At 45.1% G+C, this 23,857-nt stretch overlaps 3 long non-coding RNA genes across 9 annotated transcripts; 1 reads left to right on the top strand and 2 right to left on the bottom strand.

The window, feature by feature from the left end:
- Positions 1 to 640: 640 nt before the first annotated feature.
- On the bottom strand, positions 641 to 2,022 carry LOC126992853 (uncharacterized). Of its 4 annotated transcripts, none has more exons than XR_007747130.1 (2): positions 1,880 to 2,022; positions 641 to 1,491 (listed from the first exon to the last, which is right to left on the bottom strand). It is a non-coding gene; the product is annotated as an uncharacterized LOC126992853 (long non-coding RNA). The 4 variants fall into 4 exon arrangements; XR_007747133.1 differs by having other exon boundaries at positions 1,948 to 2,017; XR_007747132.1 differs by having other exon boundaries at positions 1,812 to 1,954.
- Positions 1,256 to 2,034, top strand: LOC126992852 (uncharacterized). Of its 4 annotated transcripts, none has more exons than XR_007747129.1 (3): positions 1,256 to 1,391; positions 1,658 to 1,847; positions 1,916 to 2,034. It is a non-coding gene; the product is annotated as an uncharacterized LOC126992852 (long non-coding RNA). The 4 variants fall into 4 exon arrangements; XR_007747126.1 differs by having other exon boundaries at positions 1,325 to 1,459; XR_007747127.1 differs by having other exon boundaries at positions 1,325 to 1,459; positions 1,595 to 1,847.
- A 4,719-nt stretch (positions 2,035 to 6,753) lies between these two features.
- LOC126992861 (uncharacterized) lies at positions 6,754 to 8,656 on the bottom strand. The gene is made up of 3 exons (XR_007747144.1): positions 8,338 to 8,656; positions 7,366 to 7,809; positions 6,754 to 7,071 (listed from the first exon to the last, which is right to left on the bottom strand). It is a non-coding gene; the product is annotated as an uncharacterized LOC126992861 (long non-coding RNA).
- Between the last annotated feature and the right edge of the window lie 15,201 nt (positions 8,657 to 23,857).

Raw genomic sequence — 23,857 nt, 5'->3', positions numbered from 1 at the left:
AAAAAAAAATTGTGGCAGGAAAACGTGTAGGTGGAACTGACCATGACTGATGACGGACTAGATAAGTAAACAAATAAATAAGATGAACAAATAAGATAAACAAATAAAGGATATAGAGATAGAACTTATTTTTATTTATGCGGATTTTTTATTTATTTATCTACTTTTGCCCTTGAGCTGCTTCCTTAACTGCAATAAGAAAAAAACGATGGATAGATAAACATAATGATAGATAGCCATGCAGATAAATAGATAAAGAGTCAGACAAATACATGTTCGATCGTTAGATCCAATAGTACCCTTGTATAGTACCCTTAGTTAGATAGGTAGTTAGATAGGTAGTTTAATAGTTAGACAGTTTGAATTAGTTAGTTCGTTAATTTTACTGTATTCTGTATTTGTTTATTTATTTATTTATTTGGATTATTTTTTTTATTTTTTATTTTGGTGTTTTTCTTTTTCTTTTTTGTTTCTTTTTCCTTTTCTTTTCTTTATCTTTTTCTTTGTTTTCTTGCTGTTGTTTTTCTTTCTTGATGTTCTTTTATTTCATATCATCCTCTTGTTGATGTTCGTTGGTCTGGGTGAGCCGCTTTCCTCCCAGAAGAGACCCACCCATAATTTTGGTGATGTTAGTTAGGGGCCGAAAGGTGGATGATGTTTCTTATATTTTTCTTCTCTTGATGTGTTTTTCTTCTTGTTTTTCTTTTCCGATGTTTTTTTCTGTTCTTTTTCTTCTTATTTCTTTTCTTCGTGTTTTTTAATGTTCTTTTATTTCATATCATCCTCTTGTTGATGTTCTTCGTTGGTCTGGGTGAGCCGCTTTCCTCCCAGAAGAGACCCACCCATAATTTTGGTGATGTTAGTTTGGGGCCGAATGGTGGATGATGTTTCTTTGTATGTTACTTTTCTTGACGTTGTTCTGTTATTGTTGTTAATTTTCTCTTGCGATGTTTTTTTCTCTTTTTCCCATTTTTTTGGTGTTCCTTTCTATATCATCCCTTTTTGATGTTCTTTGGTCTGGATGAGCCTCTTTCTCCCCAGAAAAGACTCACCCATAATTTTGAAGATGTTAGGGCCTGAAGGTGGATGATTTGTGTTTTTTATTTTATTTTCTTGATGTTTTGTTACTATATTTTCCTTTTTCTGGTGTTCCTTTTTATTTTCCTTTTCTTTGGTGTTCCCATCACGTGGATTGTCTACGACATCTAACGAGCACCACAAGCCCCGGTTTATTGTTCGGAGTTTGCTCTCCTAGGCAGACTGCCTACCACGGCTGACGAGCTCCACCTGCCCGGGTTTATTGTTCGGAGTTTGCTCTCCTAGGCAGACTGCCTACCACGGCTGACGAGCTCCACCTGCCCGGGTTTATTGTTCGGAGTTTGCTCTCCTAGGTGTATTACCTATGACGGCTCACGAGCCCAACCTGCCCGGGTTTATTGTTCGGAGTTTGCTCTCCTAGGTGTATTACCTATGACGGCTCACGAGCCCAACCTGCCCGGGTTTATTGTTCGGAGTTTGCTCTCAACGGTGAATTGCCTACCACGGCTAACGAACCTCACCTGCCCGGGTTTGTAATCGGAGTTTGCTCTCCTAGGTGAACTGCTTTCGCTAACGACCTCCACCTGCCCGGGTTTGCAATCGGAGTTTGCTCTCCTAGATGAATTGCTTTCGCTAACGACCTCCACCTGCCCGGGTTTGTAATCGGAGTTTGCTCTCCTAGGTGAACTGCTCACGCTAACGACCTCCACCTGCCCGGTTTTGTAATCGGAGTTTGCTCTCCTAGATGAACTGCTTTCGCTAACGACCTCCACCTGCCCGGGTTTATTGTTCGGAGTTTGCTCTCCTAGGTGAATTGCCTACCACGGCTAACGAGCCCCACCTGCCCGGGTTTATTGTTCGGAGTTTGCTCTCCTAGGTGTATTACCTATGACGGCTCACGAGCCCAACCTGCCCGGGTTTATTGTTCGGAGTTTGCTCTCCTAGGTGAATTGCCTACCACGGCTAACGAGCCCCACCTGCCCGGCGTTGTAGCCGAAAGATCTCCGGCACCTCCGTCGGGGTCCCGATGGACGCCGAGGCGCCCTACCTGGAGCCCTTCAGTTCTGCCATGCTCGCCTGGTAGACCTTGGGCTCGCTGGCGCTCCACCCCCCCGCCGATTCGAATAGGGCGGATGCAAGAACTCGCTTCTTAAAACTACCAGACTGGATTATAAAATTAATCATAAATGCCGTGAAGGCGCCGGTCACCGCGTTTATCGGTTCTTGGATGAAGGACCGATGGGCCTCGGGGACGCGCACAAGCATCATAAGGAGTCCTCGACGCGCCTTCCGGCGCAGCATCCTTTTCCCTTTTCTTTCTTACTTCCAATTTTTCTTTTCAATTATATTTTCTTTCTCTGATTGACTGATTGATTGATTTTACATAGTAAGAATTGGTTCACCAATTAACGTCTTTCAGGTCCATTGCATTCACACATCTGCTGAGGGAGAACACCAGTGAGCGTGTTGACTCACGAGGACGGCCCACTAAAGTTTCCTAAGATTTGTATTGGGCTGCCACTTCTCTTTAGTCGTCTGTTCCTCTATTTTTCTCTTCTTTATTTCATTCTATTTCTGCCTTTCTTTCATCCTTGCTCTCTATACATATATTTCTTTCAAACTTCTTCATCAGCCCCCTTTCCTTTCCATTCTCCCTCCCCTTCATCTCCCTCCATCCCTTTCATCCCCCTCGCCTCCCGCCCTTTGCTCTTTTTCTGTTATCATCACGACAGCTGTTTAACTTCTCTGCGGGGACTTTTTTTTTATGTTCGTGGATGTGACATGCTTCCCGGGGCGTCCATGTTGTTGCACAGCACCCTAGAATATTTTTGGCGAAGTGCTTCAAATTTTTGAAGCTTTTTGCATCACGCCAGTACCTCAGTGGATTGACATCAAAAGTCAAAACACCTTCTTCTAGGTACGTTTCAAGCTCTGCCTTCACCACTGTAGTGTCATTTGTTGATGCACTTGCCATCATTTGCCCAGCTGGAGGCATGTAGGCAAAAAGACGAGGTCGTGTTGCACTCATGCCAGCCGAAAAGACGAAAGGCACACTCTCTTGAAATGTTTTCTTCTTCAAGGTCGACTGAGTTGACTCGGAAATAATTAGGTCCACAATCTTGGAAACCTTTTCCTTTTGCATTTTCTTACATGGCATCCATGCCAGCTTAAACCTGGGGCCCATGACAGCTGCGGCAATGACATCAGTCCGCTCAAGAAATGGATGCAACCTCTTTTTGATAAGTGACTGTATTGCATATGCCAAGTTAAAGCAGTAGATCGGTTTACTGTCTCTCTCGTCGTCTTCACTCACATCTCATCCCCTACGCCTCCCATTTCCGTGACGTCACACATTTTTGCGGGCGGATCCTTCTTCCGAGCCACCCATCCCTCAGTAACTCCCTAAATCCTCTCCTACTCCTCCCCCATGGGACCTGAAGTTAATTTCCTCCTTACTCCCCACCCTTAATTTTTTTTGCTCCTCCGCCTTCAACCTTAATGTTCTCCTTACTCCGCTTTCCCCGTGATCTGACGTTAATCCTTTCCTCCTTCGCCTTCAACCTTCATCTGTTTCCTCCTCCGCCTTAACGCGGCTTAACATTATTTCTTTTTCTATTTCCTTAACAGTATTTATCCTCCTCAAATGGCTTTGACTCGAAATATAAATACAAATACAAAATACTTTTTTTCTGGGTGCCAAAATACAAATACAAAATACTTTTTTTTCTGGGTGCCAAAATACAAATACAAAATACTTTTTTTTCTGGATGTCAAAATACAAATACAAATACAAAATACTTTTTTCTTGGTGCCAAAATACAAATACAAATACAAAATACTTTTTTCTCTGGATGTCAAAATACAAATACAAATACATTAAAATTGTATTTAAATACAATTGAAATACAAATACAATTGTATTTGATCCACCCCTGATTGTGGCGGGGGTCTACATTAGTGCTTTTCCTCCCGTCCACATCTTGCCCTCCCTCGACCCTCTCCTCCTCGCCTCTTCCACCCTCCAAGTCTCGGCCGCCGGGAGTGGATTTCAGCGCCCCGTTTCGAGCACCCTTTTCTGGAGACTCCCGCCGCCTGGTCCGCCCTTGTATCCGCCTGCTGGGCCCGGCAGCATATATTCACTCTGTATACTCCACTCGCACTCCTGCGAGAACGGTAGGCAGACGACTTTAGGTAAGGGGTGACTCCAACAAACTTGCTGCGCGCTGTGATTCTCGCCGTTCTTAGAGGTTAAGGGGTGACTCCAACAAACTTGCTGCGCGCTGTGATTTTCGGCGTTCTTAGACATATCACCTGTGTGTGTGTGTGCGCTCGCCGTTATTTGTGTGTGAATGCACGTATCCGTCGTGTGCGTTGTGTCATGCTGTATAGTGTAGTTATTTTTTCTCAAGGTAAATATTTAACGTGAAAGGGCTATATATAAGAATTTATCATGTTTTATTTCTTTATCATGCTAAGAATAGGTATATCTATGTGTCTGTCTGACTCTGCGTCTCTGTCTGATCGTGTAGTAATTTTTTCTCAAGGTAGATATAATATAATGTGAAAGGCTTTATATATGCACTCATCATGTTTATTTTTCTTCTTCATGGTAAGTATATGACCCCTCTCTCTCTCTCTCTCTCTCTCTCTCTCTCTCTCTCTCTCTCTCTCTCTCTCTCTCTCTCTCTCTCTCTCTCTCTCTCTCTCTCTCTCTCTCTCTCTCTCTCTCTCTCTCTCTCTCTCTCTCTCTCTCTTCTGCGAACTACTGCATTAGTTTCTTCACTCATTATATATATATATATATATATATATATATATATATATATATATATATATATATATATATATATATATATATATATATATAATGGGGGTGGAATTAATGAATTTTTCTTAAACCAGTTGAACATATATTATTTCACACACAGTAACTTACTTATGGTCAAAAGAATACGTACTATTGTCTCAGTGGCCAGTTCCATGCGACTTTGCATTGGCTACGTTGTCGGCAATGTTAGCTGACAAATTTCGTGGCCGTTTGGTTTTGCGGTCTTTTGCAACACCACTGGCTCGGCGTCCTTTTCCAAGAGGTGCTGCTCCTCTTGGTTTGCCTGGCCCTCGCCGTGAAACCGAGCTTGGCTGGCACGGAATTTTTCCTCGGCCAGCTCCATTAGTGCATAGACCGCTACCTACACTGTACAGTATGCTATTGAGCATGTTTGTACTCTTTACCATGTTCAGTCTCTTTATGGCTGTTTTGAGGGCTGAGCCAGTGTTTTCATCCCCGTATTTATCATTTAGAGTTTGAAGAGTTGCCATGAATTCATTCAATTATCCACTCCGATTATTAGAACTCTTCACTTTACGATCCAACATTGGCTGGTCGTGCATAGCACTAAGCTCTGCAGCTGTAGAAATGGAGTCATTTTCCAACAGTGGTTGGTCATACATACATTCTGCAGCTGCAGAGGTGGAGTAATTTTCTTTATGCACTTTTTTTGGTGTTTCCAGCAATCCCTCGAAAAAACTTGCTGGAGATGTTTTTTCCTCGCCCACTGCCACAGACGCCAGCCATCGCCTGTTTTCACTTGTGGCAGTGAAAACTTGGGGCAGAACTACCATGCTGTGCTCTGCACACGCGGCTTGATGTTTGCGGAGCGAGCCAGTCTGTCCCACAACGCACTCACAAAAGCCAGTTTGCATGTCCAATTTGTATTGAACTGAAGCCTTAGACTGACTTGCTACTTGAAATTTTCCTCCTCCTAGGGGGGTTACTGCATCCAGGGAAAGTGTGCCCATACTGATGTTCTTCACTTTCCGTCTCCCTAGTGCAACGTCTACCAGTCTTTTTTTCATGTAGCCGTTGAATATTTCGGCCATGAAAACAATAAGTTGCACAAGGTTGTATGCCTTGCATCTGAAATAATGAAACAAAATATGATATACACACACACACACACACACACACACACACACACACATTGCAAACTAATTCATAAACCACAGTCGACATGTATTCATTAATACTTCCTTCAATGATAGTCTTACATAAATGAAACTAATGTATTTGTTTTAGGAAATCAATAATTGCATTTAAGCTATGTGCATGCTTTTCCAGCAGTCATTTGACCTGGGGATAAATTGTAATACCCCACGTATACAAAATGCAATATTGAAAATAATTGTCTCCCTTAAATGCTTACCTGTTAAGAACAACTTCCTTTATGATGCACATGGTTGCCTCGCAGAGATTGTTCGTATGGTGACCCCGTAGCATTGCACCTTCCCTGAACGCAATGGCCCACTCTTCCCTCCTATCCATTAATGATTGTAGATAGCTGAAAAGCGAAGAAAGAATAATATCAATAGCTTAATACACCAATACACCAAAATGTATAAGTTCATTGTAGGTAACAATTGCTACTGCATAGTTTTCTGAATAGATAGTGATGCTTGTGGTATCTATGATAATTATTATTATAGTTGTTGTTAGTGTTATTAATGAGACGCCTGCTGCTACTATAGTATAGTATACGCTACTACTGCTACTACTACTACTACTACTACTACTACTACTACTACTTATTAGTAATATTAGTATTAGTAATATAATGACGTTGAGAGGTATGATGATATGCTCATGTGCTTTTCTTTTAAAAAAAACTTTTGTAGCGAATGAGATTAATAGAATTTAACAATACCTGCTGAAGTTGGTGTACCTCTGTGAAAGAGGATTAGCTTTGAACTCTTGCCAAGCTTTGAAGAAATCACCCTTCGATGATGCATATACCAGTGACTTCACGGTAGCCATCATCTCCTGGCGATCCTCCTTTTTTATGGCATGTTTGGAGTCTAGTAGCCATCGCCACACTTGCTGGAGTACGTGAAAAACACACAAAAACTGTCGAGCTGCAGGCCAGGTTGCTGCCAAGGCTCCTTTCATAGCGCTGCAGTTGTCGGTCATGAACGTTTCTGGTGACTGTGTCCCATAGAACGCATTTTCTCCGACAGCTAGTTTTACCATACGAAAGCCTGTAATGAGAAAAAAAAGCGGTTACAGAAGTATACGAATCTCTCTCTCTCTCTCTCTCTCTCTCTCTCTCTCTCTCTCTCTCTCTCTCTCTCTCTCTCTCTCTCTCTCTCTCTCTCTCTCTCTCTCTCTCTCTCTCTCTCTCTCTCTCTCTCTCTCTCTCTCGCAAAACACACACACACACACACACACACACACACACACACAACGGGATAATACAGGTGCTCGGTAATTGTGTTAGGCTGAACAATAGACAAGGAAACATCACGCTATACATTTGATAAACATGCTCTCACCTTTCGTAAGCATTGCTGCATCTAGGGAAGATGTAAACAGCAGAGCAAGAGGAGCAGCTCCTGCTGGTCCAGCGCAGAGGAAGGGTATCACAGATGTATTGAGCTGATCAACACATCCTGTGCCATCCACGAAGACGATTTCTCCAGCCTCTCTGAACTGAGTGTGCACTCTCCTCATGAAAGGAGTTACCAGCACCACAGAAAAGCGACTTTCTTCTATGTCCTGTATTATTGTCACTTCTGGGTTGTTTGCGGCATATTTGCTAATGCAATCTGCCATGGATAAGTTATCAAGTCCCCCATGTTGTTCATTGATCCATCGTTGCCTCATGTGATGTAGAGCTCGGACCGATGGGTTGATTGCATGATTTGCCTGGCCATATAGATCATCACACAGCCCCAACTTTAGTACATGATGTCTTGATGCTTGAGGTACTGACATTCCTGCAAATTGTACAAGGGAAATGTCAATATTATGCACTGGCGCACACACACACACACACACCTCGATAGTTCAGACACCTCTCGATAGCTCAGTGGAAGCGGATCGGCCTTGCGTCTCGCAGAGCCGTGTTCAATTCCCGCAAACCCAAGTGGGATTTTTCGCTGACACTGCGAGGGGTTACTGTCCCCTGGGTAAGGGATGGGGTGTGTGGTGGTCTCGAACTTATCAAATCAGATCGGAAATAATGAGCTCTGAGCTCGTATCTGTAAGGTAACGTCTGGCTGTCGTCAGAGGCTGCAGCCAAATGAAAAACACACACACACACACACACACACACACACACATATATATATATATATATATATATATATATATATATATATATATATATATATATATATATATATATATATATATATATATATATATATATATATATATATATATATATATATATATATATATATATATATATATATATATATATATATATATATATTAGTACAGTTATATAATAACACAATTACCTTGCTCAAAATACTTGATGAAAGTTTCTTTTGTTTCGGGAAGAATCCTAAGTTGGTTGAGGGCTTCTGCAGACTGAAGAGAGTGGTTGTGAAGACCCTTTAGCGTTACAAAGCATGGATACTTTTCCATCAGTCTGTCTTTTTTCACTTTGTCTTTCGTCGTCAGCCGGATGTAGACATTCAAAGTCACAGGACACCTGTAATTACGTATAATAAATATCAAGGCTATTATAGGGAGAAATCGCGTTTAGAATCATGTTTTCTATCTAGAAGAAGCATTCGTGACTGGAACTGTGAGCTGTCCCCCTTCTCTCTCTCTCTCTCTCTCTCTCTCTCTCTCTCTCTCTCTCTCTCTCTCTCTCTCTCTCTCTCTCTCTCTCTCTCTCTCTCTCTCTCTCTCTCTCTCTCTCTCTCTCTCTCTCTCTCTCGCGCGCGCGCGCGCGAAATTGCCGAACTGTAGGGGTAGCTTACTTATTACGAAAAGCAATAGTTGGGTTTTATTTCTGGTGATCTTGTTCCCAACACCCGAGTGCAGGTCATTTGGTATACAGGGGCAATCTGACAGAACGGCAAAGAGTATCTATCTCAAATCACAGCTGAACTAAATATTTGTTTACTACGACTATTCCATAACCCGAATGTATAGCCATGCGGCATGGACATATAACTATCTCAATTCCATAGAACTGACACTGAGACAGAAACACATGGTTTGACAGATATCCGCCATTTTGGAGGCGGTAATTTGACAGTTCTACCGCCTCCGCCCACTATCTCCAATGCTACACTTACGACTACAGACGAATTTAGTACTTGGATCCGACACACTTACACCCACCCACACACACACACACACACACACACACACACACACCTCTCGATAGCTCAGTGGGAGAGCATCGGCTTCGCGTCTCGCTGAGCCGTGTTCAAAACCCGCATGACCCAGGTGGGATTTTTCGCTGACAATGCGAGGGGTTACTGTCCCCCTTGGGTAAGGGGATGGGGTGTGTGGTGGTGGTCTAAGACTTATCCAAAGATCGGAAATAATGAGCTCTGAGCTCGTTCTGTAGAGTAATGTTTGGCTGTCTCGTCAGAGGCTGCAGCAGACAACGGTGAATTACACACACACACACACACACACATTCCGTAATAGTGATATATAACCTTTAGTGCTGGTACCCTCTCGGGGTCTGATAGCATTTCTCGTACCCTCTTTCAGACTAACAGGAGTGAGACTCACCAGTGAAAGAAATCCAACTTTCAGAAAAAAATATATTTCCTTGAATCAAAATCTAGGCATTGTTACTGAAAGAAATCCAACTTACAAAAAATACTAGATTTCCCTTAATCTAAATCCAGGTTTTGCTACTAAGCCCATTCTTTTTCATAATGTCCCAACATGACAATAACAAAACCAGCTCCATTCAACGGTGAGAAAAGTAAACGTTAAGTTATGAAAAGAAACAACAGAATTTGGAGTGAGGACACCAAACAGAAAACAATGTAGTGTAGTGGTACGGAAATAACATCAGTGTATGGGATTAAAAGGTTAACAATATGAATATGTTATAGGTGTACTCCAGGATATTTAACACTACTGAGTGTGCACGCACTCAGTGGAGAGAAAGAAGGGAGGGGTACACTGCCATTGCTATAAGTAATGTACACGTTTGCCTAGGAGAGATGTCAGATGCTATTTAAAAGTTTTCCAGCATGTTTCGTTAATTAAGAACTACTGTTGTAAAGGGTGATGCATTTAGCGGTCGCGAGTCCAGCACATATGATCAAATCTGAGTGCATCTCTCTCTCGCGTCAGGGTCAAAATCGCGTCAAACCTCAAATTCTCACAGCAATGCATCGATGCAGCAAATAAAGCGAACAGAATGTTGGGCTTCATTAAAAGAAACTTTTTATTTAAGAATAAAGATGTAATACTCCCGCTCTACAACAGTTTAGTCAGACCCCACTTGGAATATGCGGTACAGTTTTGGTCTCCCCACCATGCAAAGGATATTGCTAAATTAGAAGGTGTTCAGCGTCGGGCAACGAAAATTATCCCTTCCTTGCGCAACAAATCCTACGAAGAAAGGCTTTCTACCCTTAACATGTTCTCTCTTGAGAAACGTCGCCTCCGAGGAAAACTGATCGAATGTTTTAAAATACTTAATGGTTTCACGAATGTAGACAGATCAACATTGTTTATGATCGATGACACTTTGCGCACGAGGAACAATGGCGTAAAACTCAGATGTAGACAAGTAAATTCAGACTGCACCAAATTTTTCTTCACCAACGTTGTAGTGCGAGAATGGAATAAGCTCCCATCATCAGTGGTCCAGTGTAACACGATTGACTCCTTCAAAAATAAGCTCGACCGTCACTTCCTTCAACTTAATATCAACTAGAGTAGAAATGCAACGTTTTGGAGTCTTCTGATTAATGTAAAATCACTTAGGTTTAAGGACAGACCACCAAGTCTGGACCATGGGGTCTGTGTGGTCTGATTTTCTATGTATGTAAATCTCTCTCTCTCTCTCTCTCTCTCTCTCTCTCTCTCTCTCTCTCTCTCTCTCTCTCTCTCTCTCTCTCTGTGTGTGTGTGTGTGTGTGTGTGTGTGTGTGCCAGCGAATGCGTTTCTCTCTCTCTCTCTCTCTCTCTCTCTCTCTCTCTCTCTCTCTCTCTCTCTCTCTCTCTCTCTCTCTCTCTCTCTCTCTCTCTCTCTCTCTCTCTCTCTCTCTGTGTGTGTGTGTGTGTGTGTGTGTGTGTGTGTGTGTGTGTGTCTGTCTGTCTGTCGAGACAGCCAAAGGGTGCAGCAGATCCGAGGTGTGTGTGTGTGTGTGTGTGTGTGTGTGTGTGTGTGTGTGTGTCTGTGTCTGTCTGTCTGTCGAGACAGCCAAAGGGTGCAGCAGATCCGAGGTGTGTGTGTGTGTGTGTGTGTGTGTGTGTCTGTCTGTCTGTCTGTCTGTCTGTCTGTCTGTCTGTCTGTCTGTCTCTCTCTCTCTCTCTCTCTCTCTCTCTCTCTCTCTCTCTCTCTCTCTCTCTCTCTCTCTCTCTCTCTCTCTCTCTCTCTCTCTCTCTCACACACACACACAAAGAGGTTTGACCACATTTCGTAGTATAACGTCTGGTTGCCTGGAATACAGGAAGAAATGGCACCGGAAAAAATGCCACAGGGAATTATGGCGCACACACACACACACATTTATTTATGATATGAGCCATATATACAACTATATTCACCATACTGAAAATAATTACTTAGAATATATACTGTACATAAACAATACATACCCAGTATATGTCTTGATTCTTCCCTTGCTGCGAGCATCACCATGTAGACAGACGAACGTCTTGTGAAACAAATTCCACTTCTTGCAGGGATACGAACGCTTCACGTTCAAACACGTGTTATTTTCTTTCATATAAAGTTCTTTCCACAGTTGGAACTCATCGTCACTTTTCACATTTAGCCGGAAATGTACTGTGTCTTCAGTTTCACTAAGTATTACAGAATGAAAGCCTTCTGTCTCAAATTCTAATACGTCTCTTAGACTTGCCATGGCGAAGTGAAGAGACTAACTGACCTCTCAGCAGACAGCAACCAAGCATTACACTAACCTCACTGACCTCTCACTCCCCTAAAGTCTGCTCCTTCCCCCTTCTTTTTTATAATCCTTGCACCTCCACCTGTGGTCAGGTCACACTAACCTCACGCATCCTAATCCTCTTCAACCTGACCTCACACCAAACACCTGGCAAGAACAACTTAAACCTCTTCATCACTAAATGGTGCAAACGGCACTGAACACTTGTGTCCAGCCTGTCTGTGCACATCAAGATTCGCAATGAGCCATGACGCAGTATATGTATTCTGGGATATATTAAGGGCAGCGATAGGAAGCAATATATGCGGCCTAGTGTTGAAGGCGTTAACTTTAACTTCCTGTGCTTACACAAACTTAATCTGACGTGTCAGGCTATTCCAGGTCAATGATATAAATTATTACAAAACAGATGATGTTATAGATATATATATATATATATATATATATATATATATATATATATATATATATATATATATATATATATATATATATATATAATGAGTGAAGAAACTAATGCAGTAGTTCGCAGAAGAGAGAGAGAGAGAGAGAGAAGAGGGGGTCATATACTTACCATGAAGAAGAAAAATAAACATGATGAGTGCATATATAAAGCCCTTTCACATTATATTATATCTACCTTGAGAAAAAATTACTACACGATCAGACAGAGACGCAGAGTCAGACAGACACATAGATATACCTATTCTTAGCATGATAAAGAAATAAAACATGATAAATTCTTATATATAGCCCTTTCACGTTAAATATTTACCTTGAGAAAAAATAACTACACTATACAGCATGACACAACGCACACGACGGATACGTGCATTCACACACAAATAACGGCGAGCGCACACACACACACAGGTGATATGTCTAAGAACGCCGAAAATCACAGCGCGCAGCAAGTTTGTTGGAGTCACCCCTTAACCTCTAAGAACGGCGAGAATCACAGCGCGCAGCAAGTTTGTTGGAGTCACCCCTTACCTAAAGCCGTCTGCCTACCGTTCTCGCAGGAGTGCGAGTGGAGTATACAGAGTGAATATATGCGGCCCGGCACCTGTCCAGCGGAGGCGACGAGCGGCCCCTGACGGCTCTCCAGATGTCTCCAGGAAGAAATTGAGTGAATTCCTGCGAAGACTTACGAGCTGGTTGGTGCCTTCCTTCCTTCCTCTCGCTGGCTGAACTCCTTAATCTTTAACCGCGTGTGTTGGTCTTTTGGTGCTGCTTGTGGCTTGAGGCGGTGGTGTGTTTGCTGCGTGGTGAGAGTGTGTGTTGTTACTATTGCTTTCGTGCTGGCCTCCTGGTGACGCGGTACAATGAGGTGGCTGGTTTGTTTGTGAGTGTGGTCCGCATTCTCAAACATCTCGGGGCTTACACACCTACATACGGTACGGCTTCCGTAGAGGTATAGTCTGTTCACTTAAGTCTGACCCAAGCTGACAACATAAACCTAAGCGTGTTCGTAAGCACAGTGCAGGTTAGCAGAAAGTCCTTCGTGAGATAAACACAAACAGAGGTTAAAGAAAACTTGGAAGCCATAGCAGTAGCCAATCAGACCTCAGCTTGCAAACACGCTTAGGTTTATGTTGTCAGCGTGGGTCGGACTTTAGCTATTTCCAATGTTGATTTGATGTTGTTCTTGTAAGTCTTTTGAAAGTGAGTACCGGAAAGAGTGAAAGTGAAAAGCAAGACGTATTATATAAGTACTCATACACCGGAGATCGTGGGGCTTAGAAGACGGTGAATACAGTTTTAACCCGGTAGCAGCGACGGGCCAAATTTGTGGCTCTACCGTGTAGCAGCGACGGGCCAAATTTGTGGCTTTACCGTGTAGCAGCGACGGGCCAAATTTGTGGCTCTACCGTGTAGCAGCGACGGGCCAAATTTGTGGCTCTACCGTGTAGCAGCGACGGGCCAAATTTGTGGCTCTACCGTGTAGCAGCGACGGGCCAAATTTGTAGCTTTACCGTGTAGCAGCGACGGGCCAAATTTTTGCCATGATATAAACCCCCCAAAACAGATAATACATAACCTGATCACAAATACTTTGATATATATTATGAAATTGTTTGTGTGAGGGGTGATTTTTTCTCTTTTTTTCTCGCTTGGAGGGACCATTAAGAAACATGATCCCCGCTGTTACCGGGTTAAAGCAACTCAGTTTATTAGGTGGAAACTCCTTTCTGTACACACGCATTGCAGGATTCCGGGCCTTTGAAGGAGCATCAGGAGTCATAGCAAGCCTCACGGAAGCCACGGAAGCACTCACTGGAGGCCGAAATGAACAGCGTACTGGAGACAAAGGGACAGTTTTACAGCCCAATACAGCAAGTTCGTAAGCTTCCCAACCAAGCACACAATACGACGAAAATTCCTTGAAGCTTTAGCGTTTGGCGTTGATATAAAAATGAGGAGGGGATTTTAGGACACTACTTAGGAAGTCTCTTTATTAGTATCTGGTATGGAGTAGAAATAACGGATCATTGTGGGGAATATGGTTTGGTTTCCGTAACAATGACTGTGTTGGACCGTCGAACTGGCCAAAAGAGTGTGAGGGGGCACGGCCTTCGCACGGAGATAAATCAAGGGAAGGAACGGCCCTCCACGTCCCGGTGTATGAAGCTGGCAATGGATGGCCGGCCAGGCAGACGAACAGCGAGCCCGGAATGGAAAACAGAACCGAGACAGACTGAGAATAAAGTAGAGGCGAGATTGGAAAAGTCGCCGGGCTGAATGGGAAAGGATTAAAAGCAGACGGAAGTGAAGGGAATGGAGGAGGGCAGGGCGGAGTGGGGGCAGGGCGGGGCGGGTTGGGGCGAGGCGGGGAGGGGCAAGGTAAGGCTGTTGTGTCCCGCTGAATGATCGCCGCCAGCCAATTAGTTCAGTGACTGCGATGATCTGCGGCTGGAAAGTCTTGGATATAATTATACGTCCGTTTGCTGGATTTACAGAAGGGAGTGAACTTGTATTTATGATTTTTAGAACGTTTGATAATATGGTTGTGTTCCTTATCTTTCATATTTAGTTCAGTGACTGCGATGATGTACTGCCAGAAAGTCTTGGAAATGGTACGTCCGTAAATGTTCGTTATTTGGTTAATCATATTCCTTGTTTTTCATATTTAGTTCAGTGACTGCGATGATTTAGTGCCGGAAAGTTTTGGAAATAATGCGTCCGTTTGCTGTGTTTACACAAGGGAATGAACTTGTATTTACGATTATTAGAGTGTTCGATAATATAGTTGATTGTATTCCTTATCTTTCACAATTAGTTCATTGACTGCGATGATCTAGTGCCGGAAAGTCTTGGAAATAAGTGTAGCCTACGTCCCTCAGCACTAACGGAACCGTCACAGTAAATGTGGACAGCATCACGCGTTGGTAGTGTTCCGATTAGTTCGTTGAAATTAGTTTTTAAATAATCAAGTATATACATACATTTCTTTTGCTTTAGCTCCAGTATTACAATATTTATGTTTTTCTCCTCCCATGGAGCACATCTATCCATAGTTGTATCGAGCGGTGTGCAATAATTAAATAACATGTACAACGACAGGTCTTCATGTAATACCTTAATAGCTTCAGGTTTCCCCGTCCTTTTACCGCATACCTGTCCCAAAATGTCACTCCCATGTCCCGCTCGGATCAATTTCAAGTAATTTTTGGTATTCAATGCGTGTATTCTGTCATTGACTGTGAGAGAGAGAGAGAGAGACCTCGATGTAATAGTAGTTTAAGGTCATAAAATAGCCACATCAGGGTAGCGAGAGGGAGACGCCTCGTTATAATAGTAGTCTCAGGTCATAATATAGCCACATCAGGGTAGCGAAAGAGCGCCACCTCGATATAATAGTTAATCAAAGGTCATAAAATATTCACATCAAGGAATGCAGGGGCAGGATTAGCGTATTTTATATTTTAATTTAGTTTTATTTATTTTATTCTTGTTTGTTGACCTTGAGAGAGAGAGAGAGAGAGAGACCTCGAAATGCGAAACCTGGAGTTATTACAGCCATATTTAGACCTTGTATATATTTTGCATTTCTCTCAGCATCAGCCGCGGCGGTGAGGGCAGGGCCAGGCGTCTGCTCGGCGAATAATCCCATTCAATACTTGGATTAAAACTTAACCTCCATCGCTCGAGCAGTCTCGGTAAGTCGCTTAATTAACGTTTGGGAAAGAAGGGTGTTAATATTTCTTTTCTCTCAAACTTAAGGTGTTTTGGGAATTATGGCCGACAAGTTCAGACGTGGTAGTCGTACTCGCAGGGAGGAGATGGTTTGCTCTGCCTTCAGGGGTCGATCATTCATTATTCCAGGGCTGTGGAGGCGAGTATAATGAATTCCGACTCCGACTCTGACTCCAGGAAATTTTAAGGTAGCGATTCAGACTCCGTTTCCACCCGTCTCCCCCTTCCCCTCTGCTGCAGTACAGCGGTAAGCAAATCAAACCCAGCCACACCACCACACTCCACACCACCACACGCAACACCACTACACCCAGCCACACCACCACACGCCACACCACCACACAACACACCTCTACACCCAGCCACACCACCAGACGCCACACCACCACACGCCACACCACCACACCCAGCCACACCACCACACGCCACACCACCACACCCAGCCACACCATCACACCCAGCCACACCAACACACGCCACACCACCACACCCAGCCACACCACCACACCCTGCCACACCACCACACGCCACACCACCACACCCAGCCACACCACCACACGCCACACCACCACACGCCACACCACCACACTCAGCCACACCACCACACACCACACCACCACACCCAGCCACACCACCACACGCCACACCACCACACCCAGCCACACCACCACACACCACACCACACCCAGCCACACACACACACCACCACACCCACCACACCCAGCCACACCACCACACGCCACACCACCATACCCAGCCACACCACCACACCCAGCCACACCACCACACGCCACCAGACTCAACACCACACCAAGCCACACCACCACACCCAGCCACACCACCACACCCCGCCACACCACCACACCCAGCCACACACCCACACCACCACACCACCACACACCACCACAGCCACACCACACACCACCACACCACCACACCACCACACCCAGCCACACCACCACACGCCACACCACCACACCCAGCCACACCACCACACGCCACACCACCACCCCCAGCCCCACCACCAGACCCAGCCACACCACCACACGCCACACCACCACACCCAGCCACACCACCACACCAGCCACACCACCACCCAGCCACACCACCACACCCCACACCACACACCACACACACCACACCCACCACCACACCCAGCCACCACACACCCACACCACCACACGCCACACCACCACACCCAGCCACACCACCACACGCCACACCACCACACCCAGCCACACACCACACCCCACACCACCACACCCAGCCACACCACCCCACGCAACACCACCACACCCCCCACCACCACACCCAGCCACACCACCACACCCAGCCACACCACCACACGCCACAACACCACACCCAGCCACCACCACACCAGCCACACCACAACACGCCACACCAACACACCCAGCCACACCACCACACCCAGCCACACCACCACACGCCACACCACCACACCCAGCCACACCACCACACCCAGCCACACCACCACACCCAGCCACACCACCACCCAGCCACACCACCACACGCCACACCACCACAACCAGCCACACCACCACACGCCACACCACCACACCCAGCCACACCACCACACCCAGCCACACCACCACACACCACACCACCACACCCAGCCACACCACCACACGCCACACCACCACACGCCACACCACCACACCCAGCCACACCACCACACCCAGCCACACCACCACGCCACACCACCACACGCCACACCACCACACCCCGCCACACCACCACACGCCACACCACCACACCCAGCCACACCACCACACCCAGCCACACCACCACCACAGCCACACCACCACACCCAGCCACACCACCACACGCCACACCACCACACCCAGACACACCAACACGCCACACCACACGCCACACCACCACACGCCACACCACCACACCCAGCCACACCACCACACGCCACACCACCACACCAAGCCACGCCACCACACGCCACACCACCACACGCCACACCACCACACGCCACACCACCACACCCAGCCACACCACCACACGCCACACCACCACACCCAGCCAACCCACAACAACCAGCCCCACCACCACACCCAGCCACACCACCACACGCCACACCACCACACGCCACACCACCACACCCACACCACCACACCCAGCCACACCACCACACCCAGCCACACCACCACACGCCACACCACCACACCCAGCCACACCACCACACGCCACACCACATTCAGCCACAGCATCACACGTATCGTAACGGAATCGGAGTCGGAAATATTTTTACCCACTCCGACTACAGACAAAAGTAGGCGACTCCGGTGACTCCGACTCCACAGCCCTGCATTATTCCGACACGTCCATAACACCCCATGAATCGTGTGTTTATTCCATGCTTGGGGATGCCTGGGTCGAGTGTTTGCTGCATTATACTCGCATTGGCATCGAATCACATGATTTCGACGAGTTTTAGAGACGCGGATCTATTGGCAACCTTCAAGCGCACTTTTCCAAATAATACTGCGCTTGGCGATTGAATCCGGGTTGGAGCTTGATTGAATTAAAATACTTAGTTTGATTTCCTGATTTCGTTTGTGAAGAGGACAAACTAGGATTTTCTTTTACCGTGTTGATGCGTTGATATGTAGCAATAAGTCGTGGTTCAGGGCGAGGCAGATCCGGGTTTAGCTGAGCGGGCAAGAGTTAATATTAAAAACTCATTCACTTTGCAGGAACTGGATTGTAATTTTTTTATATTTTCTCAGGAGTAGTCCACAGAGAGAACCATTTTATATTTACTGTGTGATTTAACATCTCTCTCTCTCTCTCTCTCTCTCTCTCTCTCTCTCTCTCTCTCTCTCTCTCTCTCTCTCTCTCTCTCTCTCTCTCTCTCTCTCTCTCTCTCTCTCTCTCTCTCTCTCTCTCTCTCTCTCTCTCTCTCTCTCTCACACACACACACACACACACACACACACACACACACACACATGCTGTTCTTGGGGAATAATTTTGCGTATTTGAATCTATGTATTATGTAAGTATATGTGTATGCGTATGTGCATACGTATTCATATGTCCGTATTTTTTGTATACAAAGTCTCTATTTATGTACATGTGTATGTGTAGGTATAAAGAGTGTACCTAAGTAATATCTACTTTGTTAATCTACTATATTTGTATTATATTAGTTTTGCCTGTGCTGCCTGTTAAACATTTCTATTACAAACTCGTCTGTATAAGAGCTGCTGCTGGACAGCCCTTGTAAATATTGTTCATTATTGTTATTTATTTGGGTCATGTGTAAAGGCAATACATTTACTTTACTTTACACACACACACACACACACACACACACACACACACACACACACACACACACACACACACACCACCACTCAATACATCACAAACATCTTCCCTCCCTTGACGTGTACACTCCCGACCCTTCACGCCGTGCATACTGACGCTAACTTTCCCCCCAGCCGCCTCGAAGCACTCCAACTTGGTAATTCTTTAATGCATACCACGGCGCCTCCTTTCCCCTCCTTCCTCGGCCGTCTACACCCGCATAGCTACAGTGCACGGAGGGGCTCTTGAGTGTCATATTCTTCAAACATTCCTGCGCCCAAGCTCACATAGCTGACAAGGTTTTCGTAGGAGTTTTGAGCATTTTCATGAGTTGTTTTATGGCCCTGGTGGTAGTTTGACCCTTCTTCTGTACCCTGAACCTGAAAAAAATACTCTTTAGAACCCGACTGATCTTTTTGGCCTTTGGAAATAGTTGATGTGAGAAGCGGAAGCGTCCAAGCTGACATATTTCACAAGGGTTTCATCGGAGTTTTTAGCATTTCCAGGAGTAGTTTTATGGCCCTGGTGGTAGTTTGACCCTTCTTCTGTACCATGAACCTAAAGAAACACTCATTATAACCCAACTGATCTCCTTTTTGACCTTTGGAAATAGTTGATGTGAGAAGCGGAAGCGTCTGCGAATTCCATCCCGTCTCTCCCTCACTTCGCCTCTTGCCCGCCCGGTCCACTTCCCTCGACAACACTCACCGCCATTTGCATAACGATAATGACTTGTCTCCCTCGTAATGGAAAACTGTGTCTGCTGGATATGCTTAGCTCGAGTTTTCCTGCTGTTTGAGGGTCGTTCGAGGCAGCAACGGCGGCACTCAGCACTCAGCACCAGGGAACTTTGGAGCGAGATAATCAGCATTTTTCGCATGATTATCAGCCTCCCGGGGCAGTGTAATGGTGGCTGTAACCTTAACTCGGGGCAGTGCTCGTTGGCGTTAGTGTTGCTAAAAGTTCCAGCGTTTACTTAATTAAAAGGAGAACAAGAAGTGAGAGGAAAAAAGAAAAAAAAAAGAAAAAAACAAACGATGGAAAAGAAAATCATAAATAAAGAAACAATAGGATAAAGAAATACCGAAATAAATTATGAAAAGAATCAAGGAAGGGAATTATACACAGGATCACAATATCAAGCAAAAGAATGAAAAGAAGAATTAATTAACGATATAACCGTTGATGTGTACTTTCATTTCTTCTGAAGGCCAATACGATCCTAATGTTACTGAAGCATCCATGTCAGCCCTTTTCTTTTATACAGTAAAGGAAACAGCTCAAGGCAAAAAAAATAAAAACAGTAATGAAAAAAAAAGCCCGCAAATCACTGCTCCTACAAAAAGTTAAGCCTATGTAACTACGTCTCAATAACAGTTCCAGACCTCTCCAGCTGTGATAAGGATTTGGGTGTGCGAGTGACCTTTTACCTTGACCCAGAAATCATTGTATTACCGCGCATATGCCAGCCTTTGATAGAATGAACTCCTAAGTAACTACACATTTAATAACAGTTCTAGACCACTCCAGCTGTGAAAGAGATTTGGGTGTGCGAGTATAGCTGTGTGGGGGCTTGCTCGGGGGACCGTCAGGGGTGGAGGCGGCGGGTGAGTGAAGCGACGCGGCCCCGGCATATGCTCCCCGTTAGTTAGTTAGTAATTGAGCTTCTACCTTCGACCCAGAAAGCATTACATCACCGCCAGAAACATCATAAATAGAGTCTTAAGTTTTATTTCGATAAGAAACATAATAGGGTTGTATTATAAAACATTTCGTCGCCTAAGCACCCGTTTTTGACAAGGCTTTCGTAGGAGTTGTGAGCATTTCCAGGGATAGTTGTATGACCCTGGTGGTAGTTTGACCCTTCTTCTGTACAGTGAACATAAAGAAACACTCATGAGAACCCGATTGACCTCCTTTTTGGCCTTTGGAAATAGTTGATGAGAGGGATGGAAGCGTCTATTAATATCGACCATAGTGTTCAGTTTTCTCTTTCCTATAATTACAGTTCTTGACCACTCCAGCTATGAAAGGGGTTTGAATGTGCCTGTGAGCTCTGACCTTTAACACAGAAATCACTGTATTGCCCCCACAAACCGCACAAATAGGTCGGTATTCTCAGACGCTTCCGCCTACGTCAACTATTTCCAAAGGCCGAAAATGAGATCAGTCGGGTTCTAATGAGTGTTTTTAACGTTCCCGGTACAGAAGAAGTGTCCATCTACCATCAGGGCCATACAGTTACCTCTAGAAATGCCCAAAACTCCTGGGAAAGCCTTGTCAAATGTGTGTGTTTGGGCCCTGAAATTGTTAAGAATACAGTCTTACATTTTATTTCGGAGAGAAGAATTTATAGCATTCAGTTTCCTCTCTCCTTGCTGAGGGGGAAGCGACCGTCAGGATAATTTTTGCAGCGTGAATATATTTCCAGATTTATGCAATGTAAAACTCTTGCGAGGACTTATCTCAAACGTGGTTTCCATGAACCATTTCTTCATACTTGTGTGAGTGTATTCGGCCTCCTCAGAGTGGTCAGGGAAATAGCTTGAGTCAGGGTCAGCGCAACTTAACTCCCTCAACTTAATATTTACTAAAGTAGAATTGCAAAGTCTTGGCGGCATTTGAGTGATGTAACTTCACTTCGGTTTAAGGACAGACCGTCTACAAGTTTGAACCATAGAGTCTGTGTGGTCCAAATATCTATGTAAATCTATGCATCTCCGACCCGCCACCACCACCACCACCACCACCACCACCACCACCACTACTACTGCTTTTACCACAACCTCTACCACCATCACCACCACCACCACCCCCACCACTGCATACTCTGGCGCAGCACAAATTAAGTGAGACTTTTTCACTACCATTCCGCCGGCCTGTGTGTGTTTGTGTGTGTGTGTGTGTGTGTGTGTGTGTGTGTGTGTGTGTGTGTGTGTGTGTGTGTGTGTGTGTGTGTGTGTCTGTTAGATTGCCTGTCTACCTGTCTGTCTGTCTATTTGCTTGTTGGATTAGATGGCCGGGGTGAACCTCTCTCTTTTTTTTACTCTCTCTCTCTCTCTCTCTCTCTCTCTCTCTCTCTCTCTCTCTCTCTCTCTCTCTCTCTCTCTCTCTCTCTCTCTCTCTCTCTCTCTCTCTCTCTCTCTCTCTCTCTCTCTCTCTCTCTCTCATATCTTTATTATTTTCATATTCTCTCTTCCTCTCCCTCCCCCTCCGCCTCTCCTCCTTCACCCTTCTCTCCCGACTCATAAATCCCCTCACGACTGATTATCTCCCAGGAACTAATTTCTTAACTGCTTTCCGCTCCCGCTGCTGCCGCCTCCTCCAGTGTGCGGGGGAGGCGTCCTGAAGTGATTCCTTTCCTTATTACTTTGTTCCTTGCACTACAACGGCACAGCCCCGGGGCGATATTCTCAGACGCTTCCTCCTCTCACGTCAACTGTTTCCAAAGACCGAAAAGGAGATTAATCGGGTTCTAATGAGTGTGGTTTTTCACGTTCATGGTCCAGGAGAAGAGTCACACTACCACCAGGGACATAAAACTACCTCTGGAAATGCCCAAAACTCCTACGAAAGTCTAGTCAAATATGTGAGCTTGGGCGCCGAAATGTTTAAGAATATGACCCAAACAACCCATCAGGAGGCCGAAAAGAAGATCAGTCGGGTTCTAATGAGTGGCTCCTCAGGTTCATGGTACAGAAAAAGGGTCAGACTACCACCAGAACAAAACTACCCCTGGAAATGCCAAAAACTACGAAAGCCTTGTCAAATGTGTGAGCTTGGACGCTTTCTCCTCTCACATCAACTATATCTAAAGGTCGGAAAGAGATACATCGGGTTTTCATGAGTGTTTCTTCACATTCATTGTACAGAAGAAGAGTCAAGCTATCACCAGGGACATACAACTACCTCTGAAAATGACGAAAACTCTTACGAAAGTCTAGTCTAATATGTAACCTTGGGCGCCGAAATGTTTAAGAATATGACCCAAACTACCCATCAGGAGGCCGAAAAGAAGATTAGTCGGGTTCTAATGAGTGTTTTCTCAGGTTCATGTTACAGACGAAGGGTCAGACTACCACCAGGAACAAAACTACCCCTGGAGATGCCCAAAACTACGAAAGCCTTGTCAAATGTGTGAGCTTGGACGCTTCCTCCTCTCACATCAACTATATCTAAAGGTCGAAAAGGAGATAAATCGTATTTTCATGAGAGTTTCTTCACGTTCAGGGTACAGAAGAAGGGTCAAACTACCACCAGGGACATACAACTACCCCTGGAAGTGCAGCAACCCCCCACGAAAGCCCAATTAAATGTGAGCGTTTGAGCGACGACGCGTTTAAGAAAGTGCTCCCTGGCATTTTTAAACGGGCTAA

The sequence above is a fragment of the Eriocheir sinensis genome, unplaced genomic scaffold, assembly GCF_024679095.1.
Source record: "Eriocheir sinensis breed Jianghai 21 unplaced genomic scaffold, ASM2467909v1 Scaffold51, whole genome shotgun sequence".
Classification (NCBI taxonomy): Eukaryota; Metazoa; Arthropoda; class Malacostraca; order Decapoda; family Varunidae; genus Eriocheir; species Eriocheir sinensis.
This window is presented reverse-complemented; position numbering and strand designations above follow the sequence as displayed.